The sequence below is a fragment of the Mesoplodon bidens genome, assembly GCF_964165515.1.
Source record: "Mesoplodon bidens genome assembly, chromosome: 2".
In the NCBI taxonomy this organism is placed as follows: domain Eukaryota; kingdom Metazoa; phylum Chordata; class Mammalia; order Artiodactyla; family Ziphiidae; genus Mesoplodon; species Mesoplodon bidens.
Genome location: NC_138177.1, coordinates 76246304 through 76264662, shown reverse-complemented (window position 1 = coordinate 76264662; position 18359 = coordinate 76246304).

Below are 18359 nucleotides of genomic sequence, written 5' to 3'. Positions count from 1 at the left end.
GGAAGTCAGATACACTTTCCTCAAGGAACTCGTAGTCTAGTGAGTGGAGATGGATTAATAGATAATTATAATCAGTTTCAAAAGTGAAATGATAAGAGAAAAGGGCAAGCCACTGCAGGGGCACAGAGGAGGGATACCTGACTGGCGCTGTAGTGGCAGGTGGGCATGATGGGGCCTTGGCCAGAAAATGTTTCCCAGCGTGGGAGCTAAATGCTAATAGATGATTAGGAATTACAGGCACCGAGTTACTGTCTAATATCATATCTCCCCGTTATTAAATCTGAAGGGCAAGTCTTGCTTCTTCCAAGGAAACTTCTTCCTGAAGGCTTTCCTCACTGTTATCTTAGATATCACTGTTATCTAACGGTCTCGAACGGCCTTGGTTTTCATATCTGTAAAAAAAAAAAAAAAAAAAAAAAAAAGTGGGGCATGCTACTAGATTTTATCTTTGAGCTTTGTTGTCATCGTGAATCTGAAATCCATGAATGCTAACATTTGCTTTGTAAAAACAGCTCCCTGGGAGCAGGCTGGCACATGCATATGGACATACAAACCCAGAAAATTTTCAGCATCCATGGGAAAATTCGGCTTTAATCCAAAAGAATCAAATGTGCTTTGCATACAGTAGCTTTTCACTAAATGCTTGTTGCAAAAGAACAGGCTCTTGGCACTGTTAAAGCATTCCTGTTGTCCCCTTGGGTTGCTGAGTTTCTTCATCTATAAGGGGGATAACATGTCCCTTGTGGACTTGTGCGGGGTGTCATTACACATGGAGGCACCATTCCCATGTCTGGCCTATGGTAGGCCTTCGTAGATAGCAGCTATTGTTTCAGTGAGGTAGTAATTTAACCTGGCACAGGGGACAGTCACTGAGGAGAGTCACAAGGAGAAGAGGGAGTACACTAAAATGAAATGCAAGTTGATATGTTGGAGTTCAAGGCTATTTTGTGTGAGACTGAAGACTTAGCGCTTTCTCCAGAAAGCTTCTTCAAGGCCCAACACAACAGTTCACTAGTCACACTCCTGACCCGTCTCTCACAGGCCCCAAGTGGCCTGGAATCTGAGGCGGGTCCTTCAGGAGCAGGACTTCACAAAGTATCCTATTCTTCAGTCACTGGGCTGGATAAGTGACAGCACAGAGCCCTCAAAGAATTGCAGCGATAAGCGCATCTCAGGAGACTGGAAGAACAAACTCCTAATGGTTGTCTGGTAGCTGTAGGATAGGTTAATTGTCCAATTAAGATGTATCTGCAAACTAAATCTGATGGAAAAAGGCTAAATGGGTTACTGCGTTTTGTTTCCACACTTTATGATTAGAGAAATGAAAACCAGATGCCAAAGGGGAGGACTGAGTCGTAGAATTTGTTCAAGTAGAAATTGCCTTAGAGATCAGCCAGTCCAGTCTTATTTTACAGATGAAGAAACTTATCCACAGATGACAGAGTGGCACAGGGGGCTGACACTCTCCTGATTTCCAATCTAATGTGATTCCAGTATTTCACGCTAGGAGAAAAAAATACCCAGACTCGTTTAGCTTGGAGAACAAAAAATGGCTGGATGACAGTTCAGGAACATGGATGTAGTACACCTCTGGGCAACTAATCTATCATTCTAACTGTAGGTGAGGTCAAAACCCCTTAGTTTATCAACAAACATTTTGAGTGCCGGCTATCTCTCATTCAAGGTCATTTCAGTCTCCATGATTTTCATTTTTCAGTTTGCTGTTCTGTATGTCGACTTGCACTAGATGTTATGGGAAGATCTATTGAGTGTAAAGAAAAGTAGTCCACCCCTTAGAGAGGAAGGTAAGATGCACACTGTATTCTTGGTCACATGTATTCAATAGTTCATAGTGATGTTAGGACTAATATATAGTAAAATCTTAATACAATGTCTATTTGGTTTTGGAATACACCGTTTTTCTCCCCTCGGCTGATGACCCTTCCAGTAGTAAAGTAGTTGATTGTGAGACCCCACACACCAAACCATCTAAGAGGGGAGAGGAGTTGTCTATAGCTGTCCTAGGTGAGAAGTATCAAAAAAATATATGTATTCTACTTCTCGTATTTAAAGGTCCTATAGTGGATGCCATGGTGTGCCATCCAGATACCCCTCCTTGGGACTGAAGCACTCAACCCTGTGGCCTTCCTTCCTGCGCAAGGTGTGGGTAATTTTGGTGGCTAACATTTCTAAGCTGAGACCCCTCTAGAAATTGCCTTCAACTGAAAAATCATCCAAGATAGAGCCCTATCCTTAGACAGCCTGTATTCACTGGTCAGTATGGGAGTTCAAAGGCCTGATTCCCTTGCCTCTATGGGGGACAGCACTGAAGGGTCACCACAGCTCCATGGCTCCTTCTGTCCAGTCCTATGGCCTTCACTTCCTCACAGGTGGTGTTGATCCTGACAGCACACCCTAATAAACTTCCTTTACTCAAATCTCCATCTCAAAGTATGTTTCCCAGGGAACCCAGCCTGGCAACAGCTGGTGCCAAGAATACTGGGGAAGCAGATTCCAAAATGTGACTTTAAAGCCAAATCACCTGCTGGCCGGCTGGCAATGAGGACCCAATCGCTGGTGGTGGGTAGAGCAGGGATGGCCCCTGGCACACTGGATGGGTGCAACTGTCAAAACTTTCAGTAGCGGTGCACTGGGATGGGATCCTGGTGGGAGGGAATGCATTAGTGGGGGAAATATATCAGGTTTGAGAAGTTATAGACAGTGGAATTGGATGGCTGCTGCTGGAGGCCCTCAGTGGAGAAAGACAGTGAAAGGCTGAGGGTGATAGTCACTAATTGAAGCCTGTGAAAGCCAGAGGCCCTCCTTGGCAGCTTGTGAAGAGGCTTTTATTTCCTGCATCTAGAGGACCCAAAAAGCTGAGAATAAAGTCTAGATTTAATTATGAGAGTAGCAGAGCTCTAGATAAGTATTTGTTTTTTAAATTTGTTTTATTTGTATTTATTTTTATTTGTATTTATTTTTGGCCACGTTGGGTCTTCATTGCTGCGTGCAGGCTTTCTTTAGTTGCGGTGAGTGGGGGCCACTTGGTATATGATGGAAGAAGGTATCAAAGGGGTCAAAACAGTTGGCAAGTTAGAGTGAATATGCCAGTTTTATATGCTACATCAAGTCAGCAAAGTCACCTTTTCTGATTGTGTTCTATCAGAGGGCCCAAAGGATATTTTATTTACTGAAGTGAGAAAGAATGTGCTGGTGAGATGAGCACCAGTTTCATTGAGAAGCTCAGGGATGGCCTTGCTCCGTAGGCAGGACTGAACTGTCACAGAACCAGGCTCACTGATAGTAATGGGGACCATAGGACGCTGAAACAGGCAGGTGGTGGGTGCCTAGCCATTGGCATCAGAGTGGCTGAATTACTGTACTGAGCAGAAATGTTGGAGAGGCTAGGGTCTGACTGGCAGAGGGCTTTGGAGATCATTAATGAAATACAGCTCTCTTGGGAACAAGATAGGTGACACTCAACAAGGATACCGCCCAATCTGTACAATTAAAAGTAATTGAGGATGGATGATCAGGAGACTGACGGCAGCCACCCCGATAAAAAGTTGTAATTCCTTGCTGTTTCTATACCTGAGCCAGCTTAAAAAATAAATCTTTATTGAAGTATAACTTATTTACATTAAAATTCACCAATTTAAAACATACCTTGGGCTTCCCTGGTGGCGCAGTGGTTAAGAATCCGCCTGCCAACACAGGGGACACGGGTTCGAGCCCTGGTCTGGGACGATCCCACATGCCACGGAGCAACTAAGCCTGTGCGCCACAACTACTGAGCCTGTGCTCTAGAGCCCATGCGCCACAACTACTGAAGCCTGTGTACCTAGAGCCCGTGTTCCGCAAAAAGAGAAGCCACCACAATGAGAAGCCCGCATACCGCAATGAAGAGTAACCCCTGCTCGCTGCAACTAGAGAAAGCCCGCGTGCAGCAACGAAGACCCAACGCAGCCAAAAATAAGTAAAATTTATTTTAAAAATACCTTTAATAATTTTTTCAAATATATACAGTTGTTTAACCATCACTACAAGATAGGTAACATTTCTGCCACCCCACAACATTCCCCTGTGCCCAGTGGTGTGCTGGAGCAAACTTACACCAATTGTGGGATCCAATTGTTAGCTAGAATTCTCTCCCCTACTCAGTGTTCAGTGATGTCATATTGGTCATGTGAAATTGACAATGAAAGAGGTATTTACACCATAGACACAGACAAATGCCACAAACCAGGGCTCCCTCCTCACTGAAAGCTGGTGGTTAAACATTTACCAGCCCATCACTGCTCATGCCCCTTTGCAGTCAATCCCCATCCAAAACTCTGGCTCCTAGCTACTACTGATATTTTGTCACTAGATTTTGCCTTTTTAATAATTTCACATAAATGGAATCATACAGCATGTAGTGTTTTGTGTCCAGCTTCTTTCATGTAGCATATATTTAGATTTATCAGTGTTGTATGTATCATTAGTTTGTTCCTTTATCTGCTGAGTAGCATTCCATTCTTTATGCAGCAGTTGATGGCCATGTGGGTTATTCCATTTGGGGAAATAAAGCTCCTATGAACATTAAATATATTATTAGTAACTTTTTATTTCTCTTTAGTAAATACATGGGATTGGGACTGCTGAGTTAAATGGTAAGTGTATGTTTAACTTTGTAAGGAATTGCCAAATTCTTTTTTTTTTTTAATTCATTTTTATTTATTTATTTTTGGCTGCGTTGGGTCTTCGTTGCTGCGTGCGGGCTTTCTCTAGTTGTGGCGAGTGGGGGCTACTCTTCGTTGCAGTGTGCGGCCTTCTCACTGCGGTGGCTTCTCTTGCGGAGCATGGGCTCTAGGCGCACAGGCTTCAGTAGTTGTGACTCATGGGCTCTAGAGCGCAGGCTCAGTAGCTATGGTGCATGGGCTTAGCTGCTCCGCGGCATGTGGAATCTTCCCGGACCAGGAATCAAACCCATGTCCCCTGCATTGGCAGGCAGATTCTTAACTACTGTGCCACCAGGGAAGTCCACCAAATTTTCCAAGTGGCTACCCCATTTTGCATTCCTACCAGCAGTGTATAACCAGTTTCTCTGTATCCTCACCAGGATTTGGTGGTGTCACAATTTTTTATTTTAGCCATTCTGATAGGCGTATAGTAATATTTCATTTTGGGTTTTTTGGGGTTTTTTTTGCAGTACACGGGCCTCTCTCTGTCGTGGCCTCTCCCGTTGCGGAGCACAGGCTCCGGACGCGCAGGCTCAGTGTCCATGGCTCACGGGCCTAGCCGTTCCGCGGCATGTGGGATCTTCCCGGACCGGGGCACGAACCCGTGTCCCCTGTATCGGCAGGCGGACTCTCAACCACTGCGCCACCAGGGAAGCCCTTCATTGTGGTTTTAATTTGCATTTTTCTGGATAATTATCTTGAACATCTTTTCGTGTGCTTCCTTTCCCTTGATAATATCCTTTTTGGTGAAATATATGTTCATGTCTTTTGCCTGTTTTCTGATTGGATTGTTTGTGGATTTTTTTACTTTGAATATTTAGATATGTTAGATATATGGTGTGCAAATATTGTTCCCCAGTAGCTTGTCTTTTCATCCTCTTCACGTGGGCTTTCCAGGAGCACAAGTTTTTAACTTTGGTGAGATCTGAATTCTTGATTTTTCCTTTTATAGAGCATGCTTTTGGTGTCAAATTTAAGAACTCTAATTCCACGTCTTGAAGATTTTCTCCTTTTTGAAAGAAAGTTTTATAATTTTACAGTTTACATGTAAGTCTGTGGCCATTTTGAATTAATTTTTAAAATAAATTAATTTATGGCTGCGTTGGGTCTTTGTTGCTGTGCGCCAGCTTTCTCTAGTTGCAGCGAGTGGGGGCTACTCTTCATTGTGGTGTGTGGACTTATTGCAGTGGCTTCTCTTGTGGAGCATGGGCTCTAGGCGCGTGGGCTTCAGTAGTTGTGGCACGTGGGCTCAGTAGTTATGGCTTGTGGGCTCTAGAGCGCAGGGTCAGTAGTTGTGGTGCCCGGGCTTTGTTGCTCCGTGGCATGTGGGATCTTCCCAGACGAGGGCTCGAACCCGTGTCCCCTGCATTGGCAGGCGGATTCTTAACCACTGCACCACCAGGGAAGTCCTGAATTAATTTTTGAATAAGGCGTTAGACTTAGGTTTAGTTTCCTTTTTTGCCTATGGCTGTCTAATTGCTTCAGCGTCATTTGTTGAAAAAGCTATCTTTCCTCCATTGAATTGCTTTGGTATCTTTGTCAAAAAAAAAAAAAGTTGGGCATATTTGTGTGGGTCTGTTTCTGGGATCTCTGTTCTGTTCCACTGATTGATGTGTCTATCCCTCCACCTATAATACACAGCATTAATTATTATTGCTATATAATAATTCTTAAAATTGGGTAGACTGATTCCTTACACTTTATTGTTCTTTTTCAAAATTATTTTAGTGATTCTAGTTCCTTTGCCTTCCAAATAAATTTCAGAACAATATTGTTTATGTCAACAAAAAATGTTGGAATTTTGATAGTAAATTTCATTAAACCTGCATATCAATTTGGGGAAAAATTGACATCTTTACTAAGTTGAGTCTTCTGACCCACGAACACAGAATGTCTCTCCATTTATTTAGATCTTTATTTCATCAACATTGTATAGTTTTTAGAATATAAATTTGTATCTGTTTTGTTATTTATACCTAAGCAGTTTTTTGAGCAATTGTAAATAGTATTTTTAATTTTGGTGTCCACATGGGGTGTGTGTGTATGTGTATCATATTAATTTGTTCCTAGGAGTTTTTTTTTTTTTTTTTTTGGCTGTGTTGGGTCTTCATTTCTGTGAGAGGGCTTTCTCTAGTTGCGGCAAGCGGGGGCCACTCTTCATTGCGGTGCGCGGGCTTCTCACTATCGCTGCCTCTCTTGTCTGGAGCACAGGCTCCAGACACGCAGGCTCAGTAGTTGTGGCTCACGGGTCTAGTTGCTCTGTGGCATGTGGGATCTTCCCAGACCAGGGCTCGAACCCGTGTCCCCTGCATTGGCAGGCAGACTCCCAACCACTGCGCTACCAGGGAAGCCCCCTAGGAGTTTTTTGGTTAGATTCATTAAGATTTTCTACATAGAATATTACAGCATCTGCAAATGGCGACAGTTTTATTTTTTCTTTTCGAATCCGTATGCCTTTTTACTTCCCTTTCTTTTCTTTTTTTTTTTTTTTTTTGCGGTACGCGGGCCTCTCACTGTTGTGGCCTCTCCCGTTGCGGAGCACAGGCTCTGGACGCGCAGGCTCAGCAGCCATGGCTCACGGGCCCAGCCGCTCTGCAGCATGTGGGATCCTCCCAGACCGGGGCACGAACCCGTGTCCCCTGCATCGGCAGGCGGACTCTCAACCACTGCGCCACCAGGGAAGCCCTTTACTTCCCTTTCTTGCCTTATCACACTATCTAGAACTGCTAGCACTATTTTGAACAACAGGGATGAGAGCAAATATACTTGCCTTGTTCTTGATTTTAGGAGGAAAGCACTCACTCAGACTTTTCACCATTAAGTATAATGTTAGCTGTAGGCTTTGTAGGTGCTCTTGTCAAGTTGAAGAGGTTTCCCTGAATTCCTATTTTCCTGAGAGTCTCTTTTTTTTTTTAAATCATGAGTGGGTGTTGAATTGTGTCAAATAATCCTGAATCAATTGATATAATCATGTGATTTTCTTCAGAGTCTTAATGGTGGATTACATGGGTTGATTTTTGAATACTGAACCAGACTTGCCTCCCTGGAATAAACTCCACTTGGGCATGATGTATAAATCTTTTTATACATCGCTAAAATCTATTTGCTGATAATTTGTTAAGGATTTTTTGATTTATATTCATGAGAGATATTGGTCTGTACTTATCTTTTTTTTTGTACTGTTGTTGTCTGTCCCCTCTCCCCGCCCCGGGTAATATAGCTTCATAAAATGAATTGGGAGGCAATTCTTCTATTTTGTGAAAGAAATTATATAGAATTGGTGTTAATTTTTCTTTAAACATTTGGTAGAATTCTCCAGAGAAACTGTCTGGGCCTGGAGAGGTTTTTTTTTTTTGGCGGGGACAAGAAGGGGGCAGTTTAAAATTATTAATTTTCTTAATTGTTACAGGTCTATTCAAATGATGTTTTTCATATTGGGTTAATTGTGATAGTTTTTTGCCAAGGATTTAATCTGTTTTGTCTAAGTTCTCAAATTTATGTGTATAACGTTCATAGTATTCCCTTTAAAAAAAATATTTATTTATTTATTTCTGGCTGCATTGAGTCTTCGTTACTACATGCGGGCTTTCTCTAGTTGCAGAGGGCGGGGACTACTATTCATTGCGGTGCGCAGGCTTCTTATTATGGTGGCTTCTCTTGTTGTGGAGCACGGACTCTAGGGCGTGCGGGCTTCAGTAGTTGTGGCACACGGGCTCAGTAGTTGTGGCTTGCGGGCTCTAGAGCGCAGACTCAGTTGCTCCGTGGCATGTAGGATCTTCCCGGACCAGGGCTCGAACGTGTGTCCCCTGCATTGGCAGGCAGGTTCTTAACCACTGTGCCACCAGGGAAGCCCTCCCTTATCTTTTTGATATTTGTGAGGTCTTTAATGATATGCCATGTTTCATTCCTATATTTTATTTTTTTCCTCAAAGAACCAACTCTTTGTTTCATGGATATTTTCTATTTTTATTTTATAAGTTTCATTGATTTCTGTTCTTTTTCTTATCTTTTTAAAATTTCCTTGCTCATGCTTGTTATGGGTTTAGTTTGATCTTCATTTTCTAGGTTCTTGAGGTGGGAGTTTAGATGATTGAGTGTTAGGCCTTTCTTCTTTTCTAATGTATGTGTTTAGTGCTATAATTTTCCCTTAGCATTGCTTTAGCTGTGTGCCACAAATTTTGATATGTTGTTTTCATTTTTATTCAGTTCAATGTATTAAATTTTTTTTTCTTGAAACTTCTTCATTGACCCATAGGTTATTCAGAAGTGTATTGTTCAGTGTCTAAGTATATGGAGATTTTCCTCTTATCCTTCTATTATTGATTTCTAGTTTGATTCGTGGTAGTCAGAGGACACATTGTTTGATTCAGTTATTTTAAATTAGTTGAGATTGGTTTTATGGTCCAGGATATGGCCTATGTTGGTATATATTCTGTGGGAGAATAAAAAAATGTGTATTCTGCTGTTGTTGGTTAGGGTGTTCTATAAATGTTGATAAGATCCTGTTGGTTGATGGTGTTGTTGAATTCTTCTGTATCTTTGCTGATTTTCTATCTAGTTGTTCTATCACTTGTTGAGAGAGGGGTATTGAAGTCTCCAAATATAATTGTGGATTTGTCTACTTCTCTTTTTAGTTCAGTTCATTTTTGCTTCACTTGTTTTTCAGCTCTTTTGTTTGGGGCATATGCATTTAGGATTGTTATGTTTTCTTGGTGGATTGGTCCCTTTATTATTATGTAATGATCTTCTTGGTGTCTGGTAATTCTTTGTTCTGAAGTTTGCTTTATCTGATATTGATACAATGATGCCTGCTTCCCATTGCTTAATATTTGCATGGTATAACTTTTCCCATCCTTTTACTTTCAACTTGCCTATATCATTATATATATCTCTATCTTCCAGTTTTATTGAGATATAATTGACATACAGCACTGTATAAGTTTAAGGTGTACAACATAATGATTTGACTTACATACATCATGAAGTGATTATCACAGTAAGCTTAGTGACCATCCATTATCTCATATACAAAATTAAAGAAATAGAAAAAAAAAATTTTTCCTTCTGATGAGAACTCTTAGGATTTGCTCTTTTATATATAACATACACCAGTGTTAATTATATTTATCATGTACATTACATCCCTAGTACTTATTTATCTTAAAACTGGAAGTTTGTACTTATTGACTGTTTTCATCCAGTTCCCCTTCTTCCTATTGTATCATTATATTTAAAGTGAGTTTCCGGGCTTCCCTGGTGGCGCAGTGGTTGAGAGTCCACCTGCCAATGCAGGGGACACGGGTTCGTGCCCCGGTCCTGGAAGATCCCACATGCCTCGGAGCGGCTGGGCCTGTGAGCCATGGCCGCTGAGCCTGCGTGTCCGGAGCCTGTGCTCCGCAACGGGAGAGGCCACAGCGGTGAGAGGCCCGCGTACCACAAAAAAAATAAATAAATAAAAATAAATAAAGTGAGTTTCCTGTAGACAGTATATAGTTGGGTCACATATTTTTTCATCCACACTGTTGATCTCTGTCTCTAATTGGTGTATTTAAATTTTTTTTTTTTTAAACCCACATTTGTTTATTTTTATTTATTTTTGGCTGTGTTGGTTCTTCACTTCTGTGTGAGGGCTTTCTCTAGTTGTGGCAAGCGGGGGGTCACTCTTCATCGTGGTGCGCGGGCCTCTCACTATCGAGGCCTCTTTTGTTGCTGGAGCACAGGCTCCAGACGCGCAGACTCAGTAGCTGTGGCTCACGGGCCCAGTTGCTCCGCGGCATGTGGGATCTTCCCAGACCAGGGCTCGAACCCGTGTCCCCTGCATTAGCAGGCAGATTCTCAACCACTGTGCCACCAGGGAAGCCCCTAATTGGTGTATTTAGACCATTTACATTTAATGTATTTATTGGTATGGTAGAGCTTAAGTCTGCCATTTTATTTTTTATTTTTGTTTGTTCTGTTTTCTTTTTCCTGACTTCCTGAGGATTTCTTGAAAAAAAATTTTTTTCATTTAAAAAATTTTTTAACATCTTTATTGGAGTATAATTGCTTTAAAATGGTGTGTTAATTTCTGCTTTATAACAAAGTCAATCAGCTATACATATACATATATCCCCATATCTCTTCCCTCTTATGTCTCCCTCCCTCCCAACCTCCCTATCCCACCCTTCTAGGTGGTCACAAAGCACCGAGCTAATCTCCCTGTGCTATGCGGCTGCTTCCCACTAGCTATCTATTTTACATTTGGTAGTGTATATATGTCTATGCCACTCTCTCACTTTGTCCCAGCTTACCCTTCCCCCTCCCTGTGTCCTCAAGTCCATTCTCTCGTAGGTCTGCATCTTTATTCCCGTCTTGCCCCTAGGTTCTTCATGACCTTTTTTTTTTTTTTTAAGATTCCATATATATGTGTTAGCATATGGTATTTGTTTTTCTCTTTCTGATTTACTTCACTTAGTATGTCAGACTCTAGGTCCATCCACCTCACTACAAATAACTCAATTTCATTTCTTTTTATGGCTAAGTAATATTCCATTGTATATATGTGCCACATCTTCTTTATCCATTCATCTGTCGATGGGCACTTAGGTTGCTTCCATGTTCTGGCTATTGTAAATACAGCTGCAATGAACATTGTGGTACATGACTCTTGCTGAATTATGGTTTTCTCAGGGTATATGCCCAGTAGTGGGATTGCTGGGTCATATGGTAGTTCTATTTTTAGTTTTTTAAGGAACCTCCATACCGTTCTCCATAGTGGCTGTACCAATTCACATTCCCACCAGCAGTGCAAGAGTGTTCCCTTTTCTCCACACCCTCTCCAGCATTTATTGTTTCTAGATTTTTTGATGATGGCCATTCTGACCTGTGTGAGATGATATCTCATTGTAGTTTTGATTTGCATTTCTCTAATGATTAATGATGTTGAGCATTCTTTCATGTGTTTGTTGGCACTCTGTATATCTTCTTTGGAGAAATGTCTATTTAGGTCTTCTGCCCATTTTTGGATTGGGTTGTTTGTTTTTTTGATATTGAGCTGCATGAGCTGCTTGTAAATTTTGGAGATTAGTCCTTTGTCAGTTACTTCATTTGCAAGTATTTTCTCCCATTCTGAGGGTTGTCTTTTCGTCTTGTTTATGGTTGATTTTACCCACATTTTCACCATCCTTGCTATTTCTTCCTTCCAGATAGTCCAAGGTTTCTTTTTTATTGCTTCCCTTATGTTTAGTGAACTTCCTTTAGCCATTCTTTTAGAGTAGTAAGTCTACTGGTGACAAACTTTTAGTTTTTCTTTGTCTGAGAGTGTCTTAATTTCCCCTTCATTCCTGAAGGATATTTTTTTCTGGGTATAGAATTCTTGGTCAACAGTCCTTTTCATCCAGCGTTTGAAAAATAGGGTATCACTTCCTTCCTGCCTCCATGGTTTCTGATGAGAAATCTGCTATCATTTGAATTGTTTTTTTCCCTTATAGGTAAAGTGTCATTTTTCTTTAGCTGTTTTCAAGATTTTTTTGTCTTTAGATTTCAGAAGTTTAATTATGATCTGTCTTTGCATGGATTTCTTTGGGTTTATCTTGTTTGGGGTTTGCTTAGTTTCTTGAATTTGTATGTTTTGTCTCTTAACAAATCTGGGAAGTTTTCAGCCATTATTCCTTTGTGTACTTTTTAAGCCCTGCTTTTCTTTCTCCTCTCCTTCTGGGACTCCAATGACAGGAATCTTAGATCTTTTGTTATAGTCTCACAGGTCCCTGAGGCTCCATTCTTTTCTTTTTTTTTTCAGTCTGTTTTCTCTGTGTCGTTCATATTGGGTAATTTCTATTGTTCTATCTTTCAGCTCACTGATATTCTTTTCTCTTTCTTCTTCATTCTGTTCTTGAGTCCATCCACTGAAATTTTCATTTCCATTATTACATTTTATAGTTCTAATATTTCCACTTGGTTCTTCTTTATATCTTCTGTTTCTTTGCGGAAGCTATTTTTTCCCCATTTGTTTAAAGCATGTTAATAATTGTTTGTTGAAGCATTTTTATCATGGCTGCTTTAAAATATGTCAGATAATTCTAATATCTCTCATCTCAGTACTGGTATCTATTGATTGTCTTTTATCATTGTTTGAAATCATATTGGTTCATGGTATGATGAGAGATTTTTAAAAATTGGAATCTGGACATTTTTGTATTATGAGACTCTGAATCTTAATTTAAAACTTCTGTTTTAACTGACTTTCTCTTACACTGCTTTGGCATAGAAGGGAGAAGTAGGTCTTCATTGCTGCCAGGTAGAATTTCAGATTTCACACTTCACCTCCATTGACAACCAAGGGACATAGAGCTTCTCTTTACTGTTAGGTGGGGGTGTGAGTTCCAGCTCCCTGCATGGTCTCCACTGATACTATGGTGGATGTGGCCTCATTACTGCTGGGTAATGGTGAAAGTGCTGACTCTCTACTAGGCCTCCTCTGACTTAACCATGTAGGAGCGGAGAAGGGTGCCTCTTTTCTGCCGGGTGAGAGTGAATTCCAGGTTCCCCGCTGACACCATGGTCTTTACTGACACCAGGGAGGGGTAGGAGGACTCATTACATTACTGGCTGGTGGGGAAGAAAGTCATAGTTCCCTATTTGATCTTCTGTGACACCACCTGGCAGGGGTGTTGGGGCCACTTGTTATAACCTTGTGAGGATGGAAGTCTAGGTTCCCCACTCAGCCTTAGCATGGTGGGCAGTAGGACCACAGTGTTGTCTGTGGTGTTTGGCTAGAGTGGAGCAGTTATTGTCTAAAAGTTTTCTTGCTAGGCTGCCCCTTTCCTTTGGCTAGCAGGAGCAGGCTTTTATTGAGGCTTATTATTATTTTTATTTTATTTGTGGCCCAATTTGGCATTTCCAAATTGCTGGTTCTTCAGCTCCAAGTCTGGGATAAATGAGGCAAAAAGAAAACCCAGGGGACTCACTGCAGTGTTGTTCCTTGGGTCCTGCCATTCCTAGGCAGTTTGCGTTCTTCTTTCCCCCTCTCAAAGTTATGTTTGTTTTATGTATAATTTCTAGGGTTTATAGTTGTACTAGGAATGGTGAAAGTATATCTACCTTCCTAGAAGTAAAATTCCATCAGTGTATTTTTCGTGTCAGGTATTGTATTTTTCATCTCTAGAAGTTCCATTTGGGTCTTTCTTATATTCCATTTCTCTCATTATATTTTATTCGCCTTTAGTCTTAAATGTATGAAGCATATTTATAACTGTTTTAATTCCACCGTCACTGTCATTTCTAGGAAGATTTCTCTTGGTTTGGGGTAACATTTTCCTGTCTCTATGTCTCTTTTTTATGGTAATTTTTTTTTTTTTTTCTGTACGTGGGCCTCTCACTGTTGTGGCATCTCCCGCTGTGGAGCACAGGCTCCAGACGCGCAGGCTCAGTGGCCATGGCTCACGGGCCCAGGCTCTCCGCGGCATGTGGGATCTTCCTGGACCGGGGCACGAACCCGCGTCCCCTGCATCGGCAGGTGGACTCTCAACCACTGTGCCACCAGGGAAGCCCTATGGTAATATTTAAATGGGTATCAGACATTGGGAATTTTATGTTGTTTAGTGTTTTTTTTTTTTTAAGATATAGCTGTTTATTTTTTGGCTGCATCAGGTCTTAGTTGTGGCATGCGGGATCTTTGTTGTGGTGCATGGGCTCTTCATTGGGGTGCGAGGGCGTCTCTTTAGTTGTGGTGTGCGGGTTTTCTCTCTCTAGTTGTGGCACATGGGCTCCAGAGTACATGGGCTCTGTAGTTTGCGGCACACAGGCTCAGTAGTTGCGGTGCGTGGGCTTAGTTGCCCTGCGGTATGTGGGATCTTAGTTCCCCGACCAGGGATCGAACCCGCGTCCCCTGCATTGGAAGGTGGATTCTTTACCACTGGACCACGAGGGAAGTCCCAGATTTTTAAACAAATATTTATTTATTTGGCTGCACTGGGTTTTTAGTTGCTGCGTGCAGGATTTTTGTTGTGGCGTGTGGGAGCTTTAGTTGCGGCATGCAGGATCTAGTTCCCTGACCAGGGATCGAACCTTGGCCCACAGCAGTGAAAGCGTGTTGTCCCAACCACTAGACCGCCAGGCAATTCCCTATAAACATTTCTTTAAAAAATTTTTTTCTGGCTTTGTAGTTATTTATAGTGGGAGAGCAATTTAGGTAGCGGTAATTCCTTTATGGGTAGAAGTGGAAATCTTTCTGAGTCAGTTTTTCAGCTGGAAACAACTAATGAAAGAAGATGCTAGGTCCCTAGGAGAAAGGACCATGAAACATCATGTCAAGAGTATAAGGTAATAATTCCCCCAGTCCTATCCTGTAGGGACTTATGACCATTTATTTGCATAATACACTTTGGAGAACGAGGAATATCCAACTATTTCAAGACCGTTGGATACAGGGTCCTATTTGACTTTGAAACCAAGTATCTGAAACATCATCATGGTCCCGTTAGAGTGACAGTGTATGGGGGCTAGGTAACAAATGTATTCCAGGCCCAGGTCTGGCTCTTAGTAAGTGTACTGGGCTCACAGATCCACCTAGTGGTCATTTTACCTGTCCTTAATTGGACAATTGAGATGGACATAGTTAATAGTTGGTAGACCTACATTAACCACAACAGGTTAAGTAAGAGCTATCATAGTGAGAAAGGCCAACATGAAGTTCCTGAAATTGCCTCCACCATCTCAGGCTAAAATAATAAATTAAAAAATATCATATTAGTGCCCCTCTTGAAGACCTAAAGGATGCAGGGATGGTGGTCCCCACCGTAATGCCATTTAGTTCACCAGTCTGGCCTCTGCTAAAACCAGACAGTTCCTGGAGAATGACAGTGGATTATGGTAATCTCAGTCAAGTAATTTCAATTTTATCTGCCGTGCCAAATGTGGCTTCTTTGCTGGAGCAGATTAACAGCCTCAGGTAGGCAGTAGGTGACCGTTAATCTGAGCAATATATTCTTTTCCATCTCTAATAAACGAGGATCAAAGTTTGCTTTCACTATTGAGGTAAGCAATAAAATACAATTTACAGTCTTGCACCTGAAACATGTAAACACTCCCACATCTGTCGTAATATAATCTGAAGAGACTTGTACCATCTGGATGTTCCATAGAATACCACATTACTCTATTGATGACATCATGGTAATTGTACAGGATGAGCAAGAAATAGCAAGTCCACTGGAGGCCTTGATAGGATAAACATTCTCAAGTGGTGGTACATAAACCCTGCAAATGTTCAGGGAAGTTTTCAGAGATTCAGTAGTTTGGACAATGCTAGGACATTTCCTCCAAAGTAAAGGAAAAATTTTGTATCTCACACATCTCGCCACTAAGAGGGGGCACAGTGCCTGGGTAATATCTTCAAGGTCTACAGATAGCTTATTCCCCACTTGGGAATACTGCTCTGACTCATATATTGGGTGCCACAAAAGATAGTGAGGCCTAGAGCAGGAGGACTCTGCAGCAGGTCCAGACCGTGGTGCAAATGTTCCTGTTGCTTGGTCCACAAGACACCCTATTGTATTAAAGGCGTCAGTGATGGGAAAAGATGCCACATGCTGTTTATGGCAAGCCACAATAGCAAGTCACACATAGACCCCTACCGTGCTTGAGCAAGGCCGTGCCTTCTGAAAGGGTATTATATACCTTTGAAAAGATAGCTCCTGTCGTGCTACTGAGTCCTAGTTGAAACAAAGTGCTTCAAGTGATCATGTAGCCAAAAATGCCTGTTATGACCTGGGTTCTGTCAGACCCAAGTCATAAGATTGGATGGGTCCATCAGCAGTGCTTCATAAGATGAAAGTGATATGCATAGAACTGGGCATAAGCTGGGCTGGAAGGTCAAAGTAAGCTGCATAAGCAGGTGGCCAGGCCCCTGTTACCCACCACTATTGCACTGCTGCTGCTTTTTCTGTTCACGTCTATAGCCACATGGAGTGGAGGAATCCCTCATGACCATATGACAAAAGGCTGGGCTTGGCTAATATATGGGTTGTCCCTGTAGGTGGAAGTAAGCTGAAAATACTGTGGATGTACTATGGCCCCACTTTGGGGTAGCCTTGAAAGACAGCAGTGAGGGGAAATCTTCCCAATGGGCAGAGCTTCAGGCAGTACACCTGCCTGAGAAAAGAACATAGACTCACAGACAATGGTGAATGGCTTGGCTGGTTGATCAGGAACCTAGAAGAAAAATTTGAAGGCTGAAGACAAGGAAGCCTGAGGAAAAGGTATGTAGTTTACTTGAGAATGGGTACAGTGTATGATGATCTTTGTACTGCATGTTAATTCCCACCAGAGAACATCTACCACAAAAAAGTCACCAAACCACCAAGTAGATTGAATGAGTTAGCCAGTTGATGTTAGCCAGTCTTGGTCACTGGCACCCCAATGATGGCAAAATGGGCCTATGAATGGAGGAGCCATGAAGGAAGCTATGCATGGGCCCAACATCATGGCCTCACCAAGGCTGATCTAGCTACAGCTACTGTGACTGACTGTCCAACTCATCAGGAACAGACACCAACACTAAGCCCCTGACATGTCACCATTCTTCAAGGAAACCATCCAGCCACTTGGTGGTAAGTTGATTACATTGACTCCCTGCTACCCTGGAAGGGGCATTGTTCCATCTTGACCTAAATTGATGTGTATTATGGGTATGGGTTTACCTTTCCTGCCACCATTATCCAAGGGCTTACAGAATATTTGATCCATTGGCATGAGATCTTGCATAACAGTGCACTGGAGCAAGAGACCACATTATAGCAAGGAGGTACAGCACTGGGTACATGATCATAGGATCCATGGTCTGATCATATACCACACCATCCAGAAGCAACCCACCTGATACAATAATGGAACATCTTGTTAAAGGGAGAGCCGAGACACCAGCTTGGAGATGACACCCTGTAAAGATGAGACACTGTCCTCCAGGACGCAGTATATACCCTGGATCAACAGACAACCTAGAGTGCTATCCCCAAGTAAAATATATGGGTCTGGGAAACAGGGCTTGGATGTAGGAGCAGCCCCCCATTATCATCACTCTCAGTGACCCAACTAGGGAAAACTATACTTTCTATCCCAACTCTGGGCTCTGAGGACTTCATCAGGTAACCCATGTGGACTAACAGAAGTATAAATTGGGGGGGGGGCGGGAAGAATCTAGAATGGGTAGTAGGAGGTAAGTACCAGTTGTGTGGTGCTGCCCAGAGTGCCCCCTTCAGCACCGAAGCACTCACTTCCCAAGCTGCTGAGAATGCGCACAGCTCTCCTCTGAGTTCCCCTCTGGGAACTGCCTGTGCCTTAAATTCAGTCACTTCACCCGAGACCCCTTCCTGGTCAGCGTGGGGTCCTATAGGTCTGGCCACTTGCCTCAACATGGTACGCACCTAGATGGCTCAAGCCACCCTAGCTTGAGCTCCCCGGGGGACTAAGGCCTTTGTTGAGACTGCATCAGCTCAACTTCTCCCTCTACCGAATTTTGCTTCCTTCACTCCCCAACAGGTGTTAATCTAGAGGACACCCCCAGTAAACTTCCTGCACCTAGATCTCCAACTCAGTCTGTTTCACCAGGAACTCACCCCATGACAAGTATTTGAACACTTTTTGAGATTCGCTATGTGGAAT